Genomic DNA, 19002 nt, shown 5'->3' with positions numbered 1-19002 from the left:
GCTTAGTGCATTAACACATAAAGACCCAGTGTGACATTTGTGGCAGTTCCCAAATGATTTTTATTCTCCATATTTAACCTTTCTCAAGTTATTTATCGCCATTTATTTTAATAGCCTCTTTATTTTATTTTATTTTTTCAGTGAAATTCAGGTATTTTTATATATTTAATTCACTGGTCATGTAGATGTTCATAAAATCTCAGAGTAAATTCAAAAGGCTATTAAATCAGAAAGAGAACACTGAAGAAAAAGTGACTTTTTCAGCAACATATATCATTAACAATTCATTAACTAAGTGTTTCCATCCACTGTCATTGATCAAACTCCATGGGTTTCACTGGTGATTCAATATTGTAGAAGATGACCAGTGTTTCCATGTTCACTACGAAGCCTCTGAGCGTCCAAATGGGTCATATCTGATGACCATGAAAAGATGACCAACTGCATTTTACACCAATTATTTACATGCATTGATAGGATTAGTGCAACAACAGGTATTACACATTTTAAATGAGCAGATGGTTTTGGTCCACAGTGGATGTTTGGGTCTTTATGAGTTAATGGAGAAATTCTGCTTTATCTGTGAATTATTGCAGTAGATTCAAATGTGAGTGTGGGTATAGTTGTTGAACTGATACTTTTAATAAATGCCTTTGCAGGACGTGCATGGACACAAGGCTGAAAAAGAACATGAGCAGCAACCCATGGTGATTTTTATCATTCATCTGGGAGATAATGATGAGTCCTTGCCCTCAGACATTGGTATTGTCATGGATGGTGTTACACTCTTGGATGACTTTCCCTCTGTTGCATCTGCCTGTGCCTTACTGTTAGGTTTGGTATATGTATATGTCCTCAACACAAAATAAATTAGAATTTGAAACTTACATTATTTTTTATGACTTTTTTTTTTCTTAATGAAAAAAAATAGTAGTTAATTTATATTTGATGACATAGATTAAAAACAATGATTAAGATTCAAATGGATAAATCACAATGAACATAACATTATTATTTGAAATAATAATTAAAAAAAAAAGTACAGTTGATATGGGAAAAAAAAACATTAGTACTCTTAAATGGTGTTTTGAATAAGACAAAAAATATTTACATTGACTTGATAAGAGTAAGTTAGGATTAAAAATAACTAATCTGTTCAATGTAATTAAATTTGGTTCTCTCAAATTCATTTTTTCAAGTGTGATCAATTGATGTAGAATTATTTGCTCTTCAGTGTAATGTACTTAATGTCAGAGGTTGGTATTGCCTGCAAACACAGCATGCCACTTAAGTGTGTGTTTTCTCTTGTTTTGATACAAATAGCAAATGATTAATTTAGTGCTGATATCCATCCATCCATCTTCTTCCATTTATTCAGGTCAGGGTTGCAGGGGCAGCAGCCTAAACAGAGAAGCCCAGACTTCCCTCTCCCTAGCCACCGCCTCCAGTTCCTTTGGGAGGTTCACAAGCCAGCCAAGAGATATGTAGTCCCTCAGCATGTTCCTTCCCATTGAACACGCCCAAACACCCCACTGAGGAGGTGTCCAGGAGGCATCCCCATCAGATGTCCAAACCATATCAGCTGGCTCTTCTCAATGCGGAGAAGTAGTCGCTGTACTCTGAGCCCCCTCCAGATGGACAAACTCTTCACAGATTTATAATTTTATATGTATACCCCTTCTCTATTGCTGGTATTAGCTTGCCTTGTTTCAGTATGGCTGTTTAGGTGTTTCCACAGCAAATACTATTTATGGTCATACATCTGTTTAGGGTCCAAGCAGGCTGAAAGACTACTAAATGCAGACTGGTTGATCTACAATCATCGCTGCATCCATGAATAGATGTGTCATCATACTGCAACGTGTAATACTAAATGTCTGAAACATTAGGGTCGGGTTTATCTTGACTAACTGACCTTGAATTTAAAGCGTACACATATACATTCTCACTTGGAAAAATCTTAATGTAATGTTTGATTTTGGAAATGATAACTTTTTCTTTTAAGTTTCTTCCTCTATCACATTGCTCAAAGCTGAAGAGGCACTGAAAATGATGGCAAAGCATTTTACATTGTGTCACTATGACAACTAGCCACACTGAGGAGGTTCTATACTTACAATGGAAAAAATAAAACGTTGATGACAAAACAAAGCCAAGCCTTGTCAAATCAAATTGAAACTGCCAATAGAAAAGTAGCATGTAACATATATGTAACCCTGTGCACAAACTGTTGATATGACGTCTATGTTTATGGTGACTTTTTCTGGGTCTGAACAACTGCTGGCCACCAGAGTTGTAATTGTAGAACAGCTCAGTAGAAAACTTGTCATCAGTGTAATGAATGTTGTTATGCACTGACACCGGTGTTCAGGTTTGACAGGTAAACCCTATTCCTTTTCAAACCCCACACTTGTTGGTCCACTGAGAAATTTCACATCAGAAATGAAAGCTCCACAGGGCCGCTCTACAGCCTCACGGTGCCAGGAAAGTTTCATTGGTTAACCATCAGACATGTTGTTAAATCATTATTATGTTACCCTTGTGCAATTAATTACAACCCTGTAATTTATAAAAAGTTGGTGTTTTACCCAGTGTAATGAACCCTGACTGAAAAAGATAAAAAAAACTGAAGGATGTCAGATCTCTAAGGCCCAATTCCAGTTCTCATTGTCACCCCTAACCCTTGGCCCTTGCACTTGGTACTACCCTTTTAAATGAAGTTGCATGGGGTGGGGTTTGAAATATTCCCCTGTGAAATGAGACAACCCTTCAAGACCTGTTACGTTATCAGCAGTCATTGATGGCACTATAAAAAGATGTGACAACTTAGTTTGCAAAAGAATTCAAAATGCCATCAGCAGCTATAACCATCTCTGTTGCATGGGCTTTGGGCATGTTTTTGCGGCTATCAACCACAAACCACAGAAATTATGCATTCAACTTTTTGCTACGTTTGTCATAATCAAGCGGTCTATAATACATTGAAAAGGCATTAAATGGACGATCAAAATGCATACATTTGTGTGTTTCTTTCATCATACTGTTGCACTATTGTGTTTGGTTCCATCTTGCTGGTGATTCAATCAGAATTATGGGAAATTTCTCATACCCCTCCATTTGTAGTGTGGTCCTGAAAAACTGCATTTCGACTGCCAAACAGTCCTCCTCCTTAGCCCTTCCCTTCGGACTCATCAAGAATCCAGACTCCCCTACCTCTTTACGTGAATGTGCAAAATGGAGGGGTAGGGGTAAGGGAGAGGGCCAAGGGGTGAAATGGGAATGGGCCTAAGTCTCAGTCAATAAAAACACCATCCCTGAAGGAAAACTAGTACGCCTTTGTGATGAAGCTTAATTTAATCTACTGCATTTCAAGCTTAACAAAACCAGTTCCCTAGCTTCTTAAATATATTTAATTGTTTATGCAAGAGGGCAGTACAGTGGTGCAGTGGGTAGCTCTGTCACCTCACAGCAAGAAGGTCCTGGGTTTGATTCCAACACCAAGACCTTTCTGTGTGGAGTTTGCATGTTCTCCTCGTGTTTCTGTAGGTTCTCTCTAGGTACACCAGCTTCCATCCACCATCCAAAGACATGCTCTAGGTAGGTTAATTGGTTAAACTAAAATAACCCGTAGGTGTGAATGTGAGAGTGATTGGTTGTTCCTTTCTACTGGTGTGTTCCAAAGTGCTAGGTGGTGGGAAGTTTCTGACATCCAACTAGGTAAAATGCATTGGAATGCCTGTCAAAGCCAGAGGTCCTAGTTGCAAAGTGGGCCAGATCAGAGTACCGTGACCTCACTACAATGTAACGTCAACACAACAATGGCGGCACACAGTGTGCAAGTAACAATGGCGGCACACAGTATATGAGAACACTGTGCGGTCAACAGTCAAAATGCCTCTTCAGTAATAAAGCAAATAGGAGCTTAGATCTGCAGTCCTGTTAATGTTTAACATGGATCATCTGGAATGGTTTGAGGTGGGATGTAGTTAACTCCAGGTGGGATATATCTGACCTCCCAACGCTTTGGAATGCACCATAAATTTCAGCCCTGCGATGAACTGGCGACACGTCTAGGGTGTACCCTGCCTTCGACATAGGTAGTTGGGATAGGCCCCTGCGACCCTCTCGAGGATAAAGTGGTTCAGAAGACAACCAACTGACTGTTTATGTCAGAAAATTTAGTTTTAAAAGCTAACTGTAGCTCTGTTGTTTTGTTTTAGTAACTGGGTATTTGAGAACAGTGCTGGTGTTGATGTTCCATAAAATTTTGTTTTCTCCAAAATACTATTCATTTGTGTATAAAAAGAGATTTAAAAAGTTATTTAGAAAATCTACACACAAAATGTATTTTCTATGACTGTGAATCTTGTTTAATAAATTCTCTACTGATATTCTACTGATATGAACTGATATTTCAGTTTATGATCTCTATAACCAAGGAGGTGGTGAACCAGCAAAATAACCTTATTTTTATATTTACCAGGGGAAGAACGGTTCCAACACGACAGTGCCCAGACTACATAACTCTAATAGTAAGAATGTGAACATCATTCAGCCCTAAAGAACAAAGTGACACCAGCTACCCTGTCTATAGCCAACTGAATAAAACTAAGAACTCTACTGAATTTAAAGAGAAGCAAAATCAAACTGAGCTTTGTTGCATGTTTGTGTTTCATTTGAGTCTACAGCTCTGATCAGATATTTTCTGAACTAAGTGAAACTGTTTTTAATGATTTTGCTACTAACTTCCATTCTAGTGCACAGGGGAAATAGAGATACAGACTGTTGAGTTATACACTTTATTTTTTGTTTTTTTCAAACTCATCTTCTGATTTCAGCTATTCAGTGTAGCCTTTACACATTTTACCTATACACCTAAATACTGGTCTAATATTCAATTAACTTACTTTAGAGTGAACGGCAAGTCTTAGGGGTTGCACTAGCTACAAAAGCTCAAAAGTCAAGACAACATTGATATATTGATACATGCACATATATTAGACTAAAGACATGCAGCACAATAGATTAAAATAGTTTCCTGTAAAATGAAGAAAAATGAAGCTGAAAACCTCAACAGTTGAAAAAGACCATTTTTAGAGATTCTGTTAGGCAGGTCCTTGAGCTATTTTACTTTGTCTACCACTTTGTCAAAGTTATGTGTCTTACATTTGGCAGATTTTTGCAGAGGCTGACTAAACTTCAATGCTAACAGAATCACCAGGGCATAATGACCCTCAGTAGGAGGTTCAGGGACTGATGGATCATAGTTACATACTATTAGGAGAAAAGGCAAAGTTTTTATTTGACAGAGAAACACAAGGCAGTGCTGCAATTGACAGTACTATCCTGCAGAATGACACAAACCTTTGTCTTTTTTTCTGTTATGTCAAAGATCAGTGTAGCAGTTTTACACAGAAAACTTTTAAGATGCATATAATCAATTGTGATGACCATGATGAACCTTACATTTAATATACTGCATTTTGATGTTGCACACATTTTGCTCTACACCCTGGGGTCGGTGAGTGTGGATGTATTACAAGAAATGGATGCTGGACTCCAAAGTTGTATTCATTCTTTTCAATCGAAAGTCCTGGGCAAATATAGAAAAAAGGTTTTGAACTTCCAACTTACTTTGGTGTTTTATGACTCACTGCCCACCACCTAGCCCCTGGTTTTCCAATTCTGATAATAAATAGGAAACACGGACCACACAAAGAGATGGTAGACAACATAACAAAAGGTACAACACAAAAGTGATACATGGTAAGGTTGATGAAAATGTATTGAATCATTTCCTAGTTCTACTCTGACAATGAAATAATGGTCAGTGGTGTGACAGACACCCTAGATGAACCACAGCTAAAATAGCTGACGGACCCACTCAACCATATTGAGGTTTTGCACATACATCACATGATCACATGGTTTGCTGTTTACAACACCATATTGGTAGGCAAGCTTTCCTTGGATCGTACAACGTGTTAAACGATGGACCTGCTAAACTCCTGTGTGCCGTTTATTACTTAGTTTTCACCAATTATAAATTAGGCAGAAAGACCGCTCGGCTCCATTGGTGGCAGCGGTGGTTCTGTTCTGCCGACCGCTGTTTATAGTTATTACCACGGTTAGCCTAGCTTCTCAGTATAGTTAGCCTGCATGCCTGTTGCGCTTAGTGGCGTGGAAAAAAAGAATCGTCATCATGTGGTACGGTGATGAAGACCCCTTCAAACCAACCAGGAGGGCTTCCCCTGGCCTATCACCCTATAGAGAGAGAGTGATTGTGGATCTACCTGCTCCCTTTGCTGATGATGGCAGCCAGAGTTTCCTCAGCTGGAAGTGGCAGTAGGAGCTACGGCGGGCGAGTTCAGCGGGGAGCTGGTGACAATACTCCCCACCCGTCTGTGCAAGTCTGCTTTTCCACTATGAGACAGCCTTCCCGATGTGGTGAAGTCAAAATATGCGACCGTGAAAGAGAAGATGGGATCAGCTTTTGGACAGAGACAGTTAATGGACCGTTTTAGAGCTAACATATCGGCTCGTTCACGAGTTCTGGGGGAGAGCCTACTAGAGGTGTACACGACTGATGTGAGCTGACTGGTAGCTGGTACTCGTGTTTTGGCCTCTGAGTTGCGCACACATCACTGTTGTTAGTAAACATTGAAACTCATGTATGGTGTCTTTGTCACAACCAGACATTCTTGCAAATAACAAAACACGCAAATATGAGTCCAAAGAAAAACAAGATATAAAGCAACAGTTCTGACTTTCTGGATCCAGATAGCGTGCCTACCAATATGGCAGTGTAAACAACAATCACATGACCAGTGACATCAGCTGCAAGTCCTCAATAAGCCATACATTGACATTTTTCCAGCTTCAGCTCCAGTAGCAGAAACTTACAATGCAGTCATGTTAATTTTAGCACCCCCTTGTGGTTCACATGTCACTAAATCACGAAGAAACCCTTAGACAGAAAACAGTTTAATTACAGCATGTTTGCTAAAGAAATTTATCATTGTTTTCCTCTGATACTCTAGAAACAATACAAAGACATGTTGACAGTATCATCTCCAAATAAAAAAAGGATAAATATTTTTTTGACTGCAGGCAAAATGCCAACTGATGTTAACTTCATAACTGTGGTCTTTGAGGAAAATGCTTTATGGGTTGCAGACAAGGTTTTTGCTGCAACCCTACAAGTGACCACTGGAGGGAATTGACATCACAGTATCTACTCCATGGTAGTGAGCAAGATCTTATTCTATTAGATGGACACAGTAGAGAAGCACAAGCATCTATCTCCATGCCTGGCTGCCATGGGAGGTAATCCAGAACATGATGCTTCAATGCTTCAGGGAGCAATTCCCCCAACACCAACGGCATCACTGACTGCTTTGAGATCACTTTGCTGAAACCACACAATCTTGACTTCAAAGGGGAGCGATACAACCATTATTGCTCCGGCAATACTTTCAAGTATTTAGCTGCTATTGCTCCATGTGACCTAATGTTCATTTCGCCTGTGCATTGAGGCACACGAAGCGACAAGTTCAAGCTGGACTCCTGTGAAGTGAACTGGCTTAGACTACTACAGTGCACGTTATGTTGGTCATGGCCAGACATCACTTGCTCGACTGCACCTGGTTCAAAACGCTGCTGCTCAAATTTTAACTACTGCCAAGAAATGAGACCATATCACCCCAATGTTAGTGTCAATTCATTTGCAAATTGATTTCAAAATTAATTAGTTTTTACATGACCTTGCCCCTCAGTATCTGTCTGATGTGCTTGGGCTGTATGCTCCTTCACGCTCTCTCAGATCAATCATTGTTGGTCGTACCAAAGACAAAGAGGTAGCTAAGAGGTGACAAGGCCTTTTCAGTTGATGTGCCAAAACTGTTAACTGAACTACCTTTGCACATCAGGCAGGTTAACTCAACTTCTGTTTTTAAATCCTCTCTTAATACAGACTTTTCTCTTTGGCTTCTATCTCAGTTTGAGAGGTTGGCTTTTATTGTTTTAATGTTCAATTACCTTAATTGTTTTTAGTCATTCTTTTATGTGTTTTATTTGTTCTTATGTCTGTGTACAGCACTTGTAAAGTTGAGTTGAGAGTTCATCACCCACCAGAGATGTGCTGTTTGAGAGAAGGGTTAATCTTGTTGTACCAGAATCACTCAGCCAGGAGGCAAGTTGTCTGATAAGGATGTTACGGGCACAAAGAGGATTGCAAAGGTGCAGATATAGGGCTATATAAAATGACTTATCAGGAGACTAACGACATTCAGGATGATCTCCCAGACGGTATCTATCAACAAGTATACACAAAAATGAATGAAAACCTCCGAATTTACACAGAAATAGTGAACACTAGGATGCTGATTGAGGATGGCAGTTTACATTCTGAAAATCTCCTGATTTCCACCTTACCATAGTATTTGTAAATATTTGCATATTTGCCCTGCTGAGTGGACCTGCTTAGACACCCCACAATGCTGTTTTGATTGTTCTATCGTTTTGTTTTGTACATGATTTGCCTCTAGGAATATATTTTTCAGTTTTCTTGGTGTTGCACTGCTGACTGTCTACAATAGAAGAGTCGGCTAACATTATTTAAAACAAAAGTATTATACCCATTTCAAGTTTTACACTAGACAGTTCAGTTCTTGTTATGGTTTACAGACTGCTGCCCCAATGAGAAGACAGAAGGCAGAGCTGAAGGTGGCAGAGCTGAAGATGCTGAGATTTTCTTTGGGAGTGACAAGGATGGACAGGATTAGGAGTGAGCACATCAGAGGAACAGCTCAGGTTGGACATTTTGGGGACAAAGTTAGAATGAGAGAAGCCAGACTGACATGGTTTGGACATGTGCTGAGGAGGGAGAGTCAGTACATTGGTAGAAAGATGATGAAGATAGAGTAGCCAGGCATGAGGCAATGAGAGAAACCAAAGAGGAGATTTATGAATGTGGTGTGCAAGAACAACATGCAGGGGCCACGGTCAAATGGTAGCAGATGATTTGCTGGGGCGACCCCTAAAGTGAGCGGCTGAAAGTAATAGTAGTAGATGATAGACAGTTCTTGCATTTGGTGGCTTTAACGTCTCTACTTAATCACTATTAATCACTATAAGCCATGAAAGTTTTGGATATCAATTCATTAGATTTATCTATTTATTAAAATATAAGACAATTAATGATCTTAATGGTTAAATGAGTGATGTTTCCTGGCAGTTAGTGACATTTGGTGGTGAAATTGCAACTAACTGGTCTCTCCTGAAATTTACATAGGGTGGAAATGGAGGACATTTACTGCAGTCAGTGGCCATGTTATCTGTTCTGGGCTTGTTAATTAACTCTGTTCTAACCTCAAATATATTAGATGATCACAATCTCATTTATAAAATAGACAAAAAGAGTCAGTTAAGAACTACTGCAGAAACATGTTGGTCAAACATGACTATGGAAGGTGACCTGTTCCCTTGGTAGATATATACAGTCCATTTTAAAGCAATGGTTCTTACTTTCATGTGATGATACACAGTTTTGAATATTCAGTTTACATCAGCCCTTCTAGATGCTACCCACATCATTGCTTAGGGTCAACTAACAGACATTGCACATCTTCACAAACAGCTGAAAATTGGTGTTAATCTTAAGTGATACATCTCACAACATAATATTTACTGTATTTGTATAACCATTCCATATCTGCAGGTTTACGACTGGAAACTGAGTTGAATATAAGGACATATTTATGGTACAAAGGAGACATATCTACTATCCCTGGCAGCATGTGAACAAAAGTAGGAACCTTCGAAGAGGTCAAAACCAACTCAAAGGGCAGATCAATGGTGACCTTCTCAGATAAGTGTCTAGACAAGCAGCTTGCATCTCTGTAGACTGATACAAAACATACCTAGTAGGACTTGGAGGACATTTATTTTAAGTTGCAACTCTGTAGAACAGTTCCTGCTTGAAAGAGAACATTTAAAAATAAAGCACTGGAAAATAGCTATAAAGAACGATAACAACTGCTTTTTGTATATGTACATATAATATGTTCAGATCTCTATGCCAAATTTTTATAGATTTGCATATGACCTATGAAATCCATTATATGAAATGATGTTTCAAATGATTATGTAATATGTAATCCTCCTACAGTAGTGTTTTAAAATGGATTTCATGCACTAAAATATATGCTTTTGACCTCAGGTTGAGCATCTCAGGTGTAACGTTACTTCAGTATTGCAAAGAAAACATCATTTGTTCAGTAAAAGTTTAAACAAATGAAGCCAATCTAATGATCTACCATTTGGAAGAGAGAAGTTAACGGAACATGCTCACCTCTGGCACACTGCCAGTCATTGCCGAGGACTGACTAGTCTGAGGTATTTAGTGTGTTTGCTCCAAACAGCACTTTCCAGGGCTAGAAAATGAAGTAAATGCATAAACGTCAAAAACTGTACTAACCACAATGATCACTGGGGTCTGGCTCCAAAGGCAAGTCCATCCCCAGAGGCCAGCATGTTTAAACCTCCAACTGTACATCTGTTTACAGCCTGGTGCAAAAAACAGTGTTGTCTATAAAAGTTCATATTCCCCTCTGTGATCACTGTACAGGAGTTGAATTTACATAAAACTCAACCTACTAGATCTTATTAAGACAAAAAAATATTTAGAATTAAGGGGGTGGCCTATTGACAGGTGAGTGTGTCTGTCTCTACTGTGTGAGCATTGACTGACAACTGATGTTAACTGGTCTGCCAAATCAGACATTCAGAGCTCTTGTTTATTGAATAAAAGTTGTTTTTCTCACTGACAGGCCAATGCGCTGTAGTTATGTTTAAGAAATTACACTAACAGGGCTGTCAGAGGATTCTGTCATGGAGTATTCTGGTACTTAATTGATATTGTTAGTGGTTGTGGTCAGTGTTTTTTGTAAATTTCAGTTCAACCCCTCTCTCTTCTCCAACTCTATGCTATTTGACCAAACATGGACATTTGTCTCAAGATTTCAGAGCAGCAGAACACAAACCAGTGGGTGGGTTTGTCTAGTATTCATGTACAGTTTATCAATCTTGATGTGTGGAATTGAGCAGAGCATACCAAACCTATTGTGAAAAGTTCTATGTGGAGAAATTCACTTTATAAGTGTTATTATTATTTTATTTATTTCCCAGTATTCCTGACTTCATATCTTCACACTGGTGACAAACAGCTTTTAATCTTGAGCAGCTCTTTGGAGTTCAACACAAGCTGGAGTTCCAGAAATCCTGCTGTGTGTCCCTTTTCAACTCTGTAGACTTCCACCTTCATCCATATATGGTCCACTTTCTTGCTCTCTTGGCCAAATTGTAGCAGAGAACTCAGAAAACAAAATGCTCTTTGACAAGATTGTCTTTAGAAAATGCATTGCCTATCATTTCATCAGTATTCATGCATTTACGTCTAAATCAATACACCCAGCGTCAGCATAGCATGTAATAAACCATCTTTGTGATGTTTCCAGCATATTCAGAAAGCATGTTAAACAAGCATGTGGTTGTATTTTTATAGTCATTATCACCTGCGGTGAGTGCACACTGTCCCCAAATAATTTACCTGTGAAAAACAATCAGTGCCTTTTGAAAGGGGATAAATAAACCTTTCTTGTGGCAATCTCACCATTTGTCAGTGTCTTTTTAAACAGGATTTTGAAGACTACCTCTTTATGTGTTTTTCTGTCTTCGGGGGCAATGACATTCATGTCTTGTGTTTTGACAGTTTCAGCATTTTAACCCAGTATGCCCTCATATGTTTGTGAATTTTATCACAGGATTTCAAGTTATAGATATTGTGATCGCCTTGTGGTTTTGGAGAATTGGAAGGATGGAGAATTGGCTTGTAACTAAAGGGTCACTGGTTCAATTCTCCAGACCAGCAGAGAAATTGTTGGCTGATATGCCCTTGAGCAAGGCACTTAACCCCCATGTGCTCCCTTGGCATTTGACCTGGCAGCCCATTGCTCCTAGTCTGCTGTGTGTGTGGTGTGTTCCTGCATGTACAGCTAGTGATGGGTTAAATGCAGAGGTTTAAGTTTGTTGTGTGTTGCATGTCACGTAAAATATATCAGGACAAAAAGATTCTTTTCTACAGCACCTGGTCAGGGCATATTAGAGGGAGTTGACCTGGATGGGGCATGGCTAATTCCTGGGGTGTTTTGGAAAGTTGAAGTGTCAGGTCTCTATATCTGCATTTGAGGGTTGCGAATCACATTATTCAGTTAGCTTGGCTGAGTAGTCCCATCGCAGTTCTTTGTCGAGGACATTTCAGCAACCTTGAAATATCCAATAACTTTGTGAATATTTTTTAGTGGACTAGTTTTTGTGCTTCACTACCACGTTTTCTTTTTTCTCGTTGCTCTACCATCTAGTAATTGTGACATTATTTGAAAACCAAATTAACCTTATGAACCTGTTCACATGCACCCAATCAAGTGCTTAATTTTTAAAATGCCTCTTATGGGCCAATAGGGCATGTTTTGTTTTTCCTTTTACTCTCTTTTAAGTACATTTAAATAATTAAAAATACTCTAGCCAGTTCACACACGGGGCCTCTAGGCTGCAGCCTTACCCAGCATGTTCATTAATCCGCAGCAGGAAACGCTGATAGTAAATGTCATAAACAGCAGAATAGCCGTGCATATCCTGCTGTAGGTAGAAGCCAGTGCACTGTGAGGATTTAAGCCACACACAGGGTCTGCTGGTAATGACAGTGGACAAGCTGCATGAGCCGGAGGGCCTGCTTGTTAGCTAATGTTAGTTCAACTTTCCCAACACCTGCTGACAACGTTGCAGAAAAGCCAAAACATTATTCAATTTCTTTTACATTTACTTATATTCATACTCATAAACTGGTATTCCAGATCTCTCTTCTTTTTCTCTTTCAACCCACACACTTGCCTCCAGAGCATTTAAGTGAATGTACTTAACATTTCTGTAAACCGTGCTACATTCATTAGTGAACATGCTACTGATGCATTTTTTGTGCTACTAAGGCCTTGGTCACAAAGATTCTCACAAACAATGGGTTCATAAGAATCTCCCAGTATGTACGAAATCTGGGGTTCGTAGACATTTGTGGAGGGAGCATTAGTTTCTTATGGTCATCTTAGGAAGTTGCTATGGCTGCCGTTCAAATCACAAGAGCAACTTGAGGCATCCATGAAAAAATGACATGATTTTGTGTCATACGAAGACTGCACAGTTGTCACGTTCTTCATAAGGGTTCCTTGGGACCTTCCTACATCATACCTACAACCACTTCACGAATTGTTTTGTCGTAAGGCAGTCATACGGCACCCCTATGTGCAACTCACGGCACTCTCAAGTCATTGGTAGGAAGACCTTGGTCTTTTTCTGAATGTTTAGATCGATATATAAACAGTGGCTGTGTGCTAAAAGTCATGTGTCGTGATCATCGCATTCAAGATGGCAATGCCCACAACCCTGAAACTTCTACAGCTACAGCCGCAAGACAAAGAAGAGGAAGATTAAGCGGTTGTGGTGGGGCATTCTAAAATGCTTAATGTCAAAAAAAAAACAAAAAAAAACAACTAAACATTACTTAATGCCCAAGAACAGTGATCAATCATTATTTCTGTCACTGTTACTTCCACAACTTTCTTGGAACTTCAGAAACCAGATTATGTACATTGCACAGTATGGACTTCTAAGCCTTTTTTTACAGTCTCTTCCTGCCCCAAATGCGCACCAAATATAATGACACTTTTGCCAAAAAATTTAGGTTTTTTTGTGTCTCATGAGTTTGGTTTTACTTGTCCTTTCAACACGATTGACTTCACAGTATTAGTCTGACACCTGCATTTTCCACACACATTGAAATGGAGATTCAGCCAAACGCATGCTCTGTCATCATTGGAGCTACCTGATGCAATGGAAACAATGCCACAACGCAATCAGTAGGAGATCTATTTTATCAGACAAGATTTTGAGAAAATTGCGTTCATAAAATGTAACTAGTGATGGCCTAAATTGTAGAAATGTAATGAAGTAGAAAGTACAGATTACTGCCACAAAATATAATGGAGTAAAATTAAAAGTATGCATGATTATTTTTTTTTACTAAAGTAAAGTACAGTACAGTACAGTACAGTATGGTAACGAAGTACAAATACTTTGTTACATTCCACCACAACCCACAAATTATGTAATATAGTTTTTTTTTTTGTTTTGTTTTTTTATGGGTTTTAATGTGCAGGCTGTGTGACTGAATAGTTATCTTAGCAACAAGGATGTTAATACTTTCCAGTTTATTATATTGTTAATATTCTCATGCAACAATAACAAGTTATTTATCTACACATTACAAAGCAGCATGAACAAGACAATATGAAGTACAGCAGATTCATTGAACAGTATACTGCCTCATACAGTTCAACTTCAGATTGTCAGAATACGGTGTATGTCAACATAATCAATGCAACATGGAAAAAAGAAGTAAAATTAGCATGTGTAAAAGATGTTTATTTCTTTAATTCTAGGATCTGTTTAGAATAGATCATGGTTTAGATGAGCAGCGCATAAATATTGACATAGTAAGATACTAGAATCACAGAATGCCTTATGTCTGTTAATCCCATGTAGTCTATTTGGGTGTGTCTTAGGGCCATCTTGTATGTATTCAACTTAATAGTTTATTTTGTTCATCAGGAGAGGAAACTGAATAACAGAAAGTAGTGGGTTGTTTTACATTGAGGGAGAGGGAGCTGAGCTCCACTGGGGTTTGTTGTGGACCTAAGGAGGCGGAGCTGAGCTCCAGTATGCTCCAGCCCAATTTAACCTAAGATGATGTGACTTTAACACAGCTCCCCAAGCTGGACGCGGTATTAGAGGAAAATGGCTGCTGTGTGAATATGGTTTATTCATAGTTTTCATATGATGTCACACACTCATATACTGTTCTTTGCTCCTGGAGGACAAAACAATGCTTTTTCCACTGCCACAGGTTATTTCACCAGCTTTGGTTGTTCATTTGGATGTGGCTGATGAAGAGATGAGAAGAGGTTATATTTCTACAGAATCCTGACTTAGAAAGCAAGGCCAGACACATAAAATATATTTATACTTCTCTGAACACTGCCACACAAGGGGATATGTATCATGTCAGTTCTTTATCCACAGCATCACTGTGAATGGAGACTAATTTCAATTGTAAAACTGACCTGTCACCAGAACATGTTCAAATTAGATTTATGCCATGAGATTTTGTGTCAAGCTAAAAAGACTATTCCTGCTGTCACTATGACTGTGGAAGCCATGGTTAAGATGAGATTGTTGCTGACATTAGCTGATCAGCCTCATCTTTGAAGAATTTCTTGTGGTTCACCTCCCAAACAACAGCAGCAGCAGCAGCAATGTGTGAATGTGAGATATGTACATAGAACTGAGCATTTTCTACACTTTCCATTTCCATTGTGTGGAAGCATCCATACATGGAGATTTGTCAGGTATTTCACTGTTTTTATTAGATTAATACTGTTGTCAGAGTTATATAAGCATGTAAAACTTAATGTATATCTTTGTTTTTACTCGTTTGAGAGGTGCGCTAAGTATTCATGGTTTGAAACAGATGTTAAATTGACAGAACTCCACTAAGGCTACATTTGCATTTACGGCAAAAGTGGCCAAAATCTGACTTTTTTTACCCCACATGGTCCATATCTGATTTTTTTTTTTTTTTTTTTTACAGATTGAACAGCACAAATTAGACTCATGCCACTTTCATTTGTGGTCTTAAATCAGATACATATCTGATGCTTTACAATGCGACTTCAGTGTGAATGGTCATGTCACATTTCATTAGAGTTTTACGTCATTGAAATGCGACAGACATCACAATTCTGTGCTGGAGGGGGCAGGGCTCAGTGAGATCCATACAGTGGCGATTTCTCATAGACTGCAAGGGAAGCCCGGCTTCCCCTAAAATTATGAAAATTAAATGGTTAAATATACAGTTGTGTTGACATTTTATTGACTACAAATGTGTTAGAACACGTTCATCTCACAGACGAGTTTGTTCAGAATCAGCTTTATCACAAATCAACGGACTCAATGTTCACTTCTCATACATTCCTGTTGCACTGTTTTCTCATGCGATCTCTGCTCAGTGCATTTGCCCGTAGACGCTGGGCGTCTATGGGCTTCAATGGGACTGAGTGGAACAGTTTTTTTCATTACCTCAAAACTGGACGGTAATTGGATAAATGCCACGATGTTGTCCCGCCCCCGGATGCCGGGCGTCTCTGGGGGTGAATGGAGCTGTGGGTGGAGCTCGGCTGGGCTGGACGCCAGAATCCCACATACTGATTGGATGATCAGTCGAAAGGCTGAATCCCGTTTGATTGACAGCTATTTTGAGATCTACTCCTTCACTGACACAGTTCAGTTTAATACCGTCGCGCATTCTGCTGTGAAATGGAAAGAGAAATCACTACGAAATTACTTGTTCATTTCTTGCACTGTAAATAAAACACACTCATTGTACTTCCTTGTTTCAATTTAACATAATTTCAGCGTTTTCTTGTTTCAGTTACATAATTTAATCATTTCTTGTTCAAGTTTAATATCGTTTTGTAGATAGTTAAATCAATCATACTGTCGGCTAGGTCAGAGAGAAAGGAGCATCTCTTGTTTAAAAAGGCTGAAGTCTTACACCCACAACACAATGGGCCAAGGCAGTCTAAGCAGTCCAGCTCTGCTGGCCATTGAGAGGACACTGGTCCAGTCCCTGGAAAAGTCCCTGGAAAAGACGCCTACTTGGTACAATAAGGTAAGCATTTTCTTAAAAAGGAACAGAGGGCCGAATTTATGTTTAAATAACGACAATATTTTTTTGATGTAAGCCGACAATGAGCTTCCCCTGTCTGAAAGACGAGCAGCCACTGCTAGATCCATATTTATCTTCGCCAAGGAGGTTATGTTTTTGCTGGCATTGGTTTGTCTGTCTGTTTGCCTGTCTGTCTGTGTGCAAGATAACTCAAAAAGTTATGGACAGATTTGAATGAAAATTTCAGGAAATGTTGATACCGGCACAAGGAACAAATGATTAAAATTTGGTGGTGATGGGGGGGGGGGCACTGATCCGCCTTGGCGAATGTCTGCTCTCTCCAAGTGCTTTTCTAGTTCCTTCTGTAAACAGTGTGCTACGTGTGATGTTTTCTGTACATGCAGTTCAGGGCCATAGACTGTTCATAAATGAATCTGATGGTAGTCACATTTGAATTATAATGTGAAGAACTACACACAAAAAATCAGATTTCAGTTAAAAAAAAACAAAAAATACCCAGAACTGTCATCATGGTGGATTGTGTTTTACCCCTCCAGGTTTTCTGCACAGTTGTGTGACTGAAAACTAGCAATGGATGTTGTAATTACTTTTTATGGTCGAATAATCAAGTGAAAGTCAATTAATTTTGATGTCCAAATTAACATGTGCCCTCACCCAAACCAAAATAATAATAATAATAATAATAATAATAATAATAATAATAATAATAATAATAATAATGATAATAATAATAATAAAAGGGACAAACCAAGGAGTGGGTGAACATCAATTATATCAATCATATCACTTTTTTAGACTTTACTTAACATATGCACCACTCAGTCAGAAACAGTGCTGTAAACATGTAGTCAAATAATTAGTCTTAAGGCGTTTTCACACAATGTACTCAAGTCTGTACCGTACTTGAATACATTCACACCTTTCCCGCAGATGCGTACCACAGCCCGTTCCCAAGTATGAATGGGTGTTACGGGCCAAAACAGTAGGTGGCGGTATGAAAAGGAATTCTGTCACTATCCTACAAATGCAGAAGTCAGAAGAAGACAAACCCTTACCTATCTGTTAGCCTGTTTGAGGCAAAGAGAAGCAGAGCGACCTTCGTTGTCCCTGATATATCACAGAGCAGTTAGGTTGCTCAGGTGAGCCTGTGCTGCGCAGATCTGAGGCTGTTTCAGGAGACAACCGGAGCACCGTCTATGGTCTTGTGATGCTTAACCCACTTCCGTTGTCGGAATGGTGATTAGGTCACTTCCGGACTCGGGCATGGATCACATTCACACAGCAACGTACCGTGCTGGAGTACGGGCAGTCTGGACCAAGGACTACTTTCTCAACTGGACTCGGGAACGGTACTTGAGCATGGAACGGTTGCATTCACATGGATAATATTAAGCAGACTTTGGGGTACAGTGTACTCAGATACAGACTCAAGTATGCTGTGTGAAAATGTCCTTAGACTTAAAAACTGATTTCAACTATGCTTGCCATTTTGACTATTCAACCTATCAATTATTTATTCACATCCCTACTGGGAACTATGACTTAGAGGACAAGATTGAGTTGGTGGTTCTATCAGCAGAAAACATACATAATTTATCGGGGAACAATTTCTTGTCATGGTCAACATTAACATCTTTGCTACTAATGACATAGACTACACAAAAACTGACACATGTGCAGAACACTGTTTTTGTAGGTTACCCAAATATCAGAGCTTAGTGATCAGTTCCCTAGCAGTGACTGTGAAGAAAAAATGACCCTAATACCCTTTTCTGTTTTTCTGTGACTTAATGAGACCAATCAGGAAAGGCAACATATTGGTCAGGCAGCAAGAGGATTTTGGTAGTGATTCGATATGCTGGTAGCCAATTACTAAACTACTGCACACAGCACAGGTCAACTAAATTAATACTGAACACAGCATCTCAGTGTAGGTCAGAGGAAAAGTGGAAGCTTTATATTACATATTCAACTGTGCAATGTAGACAAACTACATGATTTAAATGTACACAGAAGTGACGATACATACTGTTTGCGATTGATGTTACTGCTGCGGAGAAAGCAACTAGAATTATTCATAGCATTTCCTGCCTTTCAACCTCCACAATCACTAATCATGGCTGTAGTAGTCTACAAAATGTCACAAA

This window comes from Sphaeramia orbicularis, chromosome 1 (genome assembly GCF_902148855.1).
Source record: "Sphaeramia orbicularis chromosome 1, fSphaOr1.1, whole genome shotgun sequence".
Taxonomy (NCBI): Eukaryota; Metazoa; Chordata; class Actinopteri; order Kurtiformes; family Apogonidae; genus Sphaeramia; species Sphaeramia orbicularis.
Note: the sequence above shows the minus strand (reverse complement) of the source record.